We start from the raw sequence: 2,139 nt of genomic DNA, 5'->3' as shown, positions 1-2,139 counted from the left end.
ACTTCTCTTTTGCCTCTTGAGATAGCATAGTTATGCAGTCCAAGGCAGAGGAGGAACACTGTTGTAGGAGTAGGATCATGGTCGATACCCAGGTGCACATGCCTCTCTGCTCTCCTTTTTTTTCAGTTTTCTTATGTTACTCAGAAAAGCTAGGAAGATGCAAATGATACTGTGTACATTAAAAGTAGCCAGTGGAGTTAGAAGTGGTGAATGTACAAGCCACTGACACTACTCACTCCACAGACTGATGAATTTGGACAGTTAGCTGTGAGTTGCACATCCTAAAGCAGGTGGCGGAAGTTTTGACTCAGCTGTGTACCAAACCAGCCAGGCCAGGGAAGCCCCAAGGCAGATCTGACCATGGCACACTGTTTCTGCATGTCCTCTGGTCTTCTCACGCCACTGCTCTGTCTGAAGCCAGTTCTGGCCAGCTCTCTCCAGAACAACTGCTCTGGTTATTAAACATCAGCGAAAGGCTATACTAGGCTGTCTTATAGCCCTTTTTAGGTAAAGGAGCATATTAATGTGATCCTCCCCAAGCCTCAGTGTAACTAGAAAATAATTTAATTCTCTCATGCCAAAGCGAACCAACCAGTCGACCCTAACAACAACAAAAGCAGTAAAAACATGGTTCTAACAAGACACCTGACAAACTGCAGTGCTTCCCTAATTATCTTCTTGTCATATCTGCTTAGTGTGAATCATGAATTGCGTGGATACTCGAGCAACCAGGATCCAGTGAATGGAGCTTGTGCCCACCAAGTCAGAGCAAAGCAGAGCAGACCTCAGGCACATGTAAGGCCTTTTCCATGTATTTCTCTGTGTGAGACTGGATCACTGAGACTGCCAAGCTCTTGGGGCAGATACTACTGCTGCATCCACCACTCTTCATCCATGACACTCAGCCCTGGATTAAGCACTGCCACAGTTCAAAAACCAGTATCAGTCTTATGTTTCTTCTGTACCTTGCTTGCAAGTATCTTCATTACATTGCCAAAATTTAAAGACCTTTTCATTTGTCTTGAGATAAACTTTTACCAGTTATGTCTGCAGCCCAGTGCTGCACTGAATCTGTGTGTGATTGTACATAAAAAGAAAAATTTACTTGCTAATTGTAACTGTATACAGTGCAAGCACAAAATACAAGTTAAAGCTGATTACCAAAGTTTACTCATCTTGAATCATTAAGATTCAAAACTTAAGCAGTAATGTACTAATTTTATTCCAGGCTTTACCATCAATATTATAGCATCATTCTGTATGTGAGTTCCTCACTACCCTCGTATCGTAGCATAATACCTAAGAACATAGTGAAATTCACTTGCTTGCAATTTATATAGTATTTATGTGACAAAGAAATGGATGAATTTTACATGATGAAGTTAGAAAGAAGTATTTATATCCTCACAGGCTTTGTATTTTTTACTGCTGCTATCATGCTCCTTCTATTACCTTGGGCAAGTCATTCCAGTTCTGTGCTTCAGACTCACAATGCACCTGAGTGGGCAAGTCCAGGACCAATGTTCATCTGGTAAAACTTTCAGGGCCTTAAGTCCTCTGGGCCTCAGTGTTGCTAGTGTTTAAAATGGTGTTAAAACCATACCTAGAACTGAATATACATGTGAAAATTTACTGGCTTAAGCATAGAGATGTAATTATGCCAGTATAGGCGTATCATAATATTTTGCCATGTAGAGAAACATCTTGCACTTGTTGCTTCATACCTCCTTCCAGGAATGATGACTGGGTAAAAGCCAGTCTTTGTTAAAGAATCAGTTTCAGTTCAATCTTGCTTGCACAACACTTATCTGACTACTGTAAAGATTCCTGTAAACACAGCAGGCAGGAGAGACTCACCAATCCGCATGTGCACTGCAAGCTTTCAGCCAGGTCGGGAGCAGACACTTACAGATTCAGACAAGAGTTCAGGTTCATTTCAGAGGGACAGCGGCGTGAGGCTTCGTTATCATGGATCTGGTTGCACAAGAAGCCTCACCCACTGCAACACGTTTACTCGCATGAATGAGGAGTAAGCGCAGCATTAGTACCTGCGGGCAGGAGGATGTCCACGTGTACAATACATGGGGACAGAGAGTGCTCCGTCACTGGGGGACGTACTACAGCAATTACTTCAGTATT

At 42.5% G+C, this 2,139-nt stretch overlaps 1 protein-coding gene across 1 annotated transcript in view; it reads left to right on the top strand.

The window, feature by feature from the left end:
* The first annotated feature begins 695 nt into the window (after window positions 1–695).
* Window positions 696–2,139, top strand: part of SMAD1 (SMAD family member 1) — a 48,279-nt gene continuing 46,835 nt past the window's right edge. The window contains exon 1 of the mRNA XM_027906636.1: window positions 696–795. The gene's annotated coding sequence lies outside the window, so the exon portion shown is untranslated. The remainder of the gene's footprint in view (window positions 796–2,139) is intronic.

This window comes from Empidonax traillii, unplaced genomic scaffold (genome assembly GCF_003031625.1).
Source record: "Empidonax traillii isolate 1590-97213 ecotype Southwest subspecies unplaced genomic scaffold, ASM303162v1 scaffold1332:size131828, whole genome shotgun sequence".
NCBI lineage: Eukaryota > Metazoa > Chordata > Aves > Passeriformes > Tyrannidae > Empidonax > Empidonax traillii.
The sequence above is the reverse complement of the archived record's forward strand: the minus strand, read 5'-3'. Positions and strand labels throughout refer to the sequence as shown.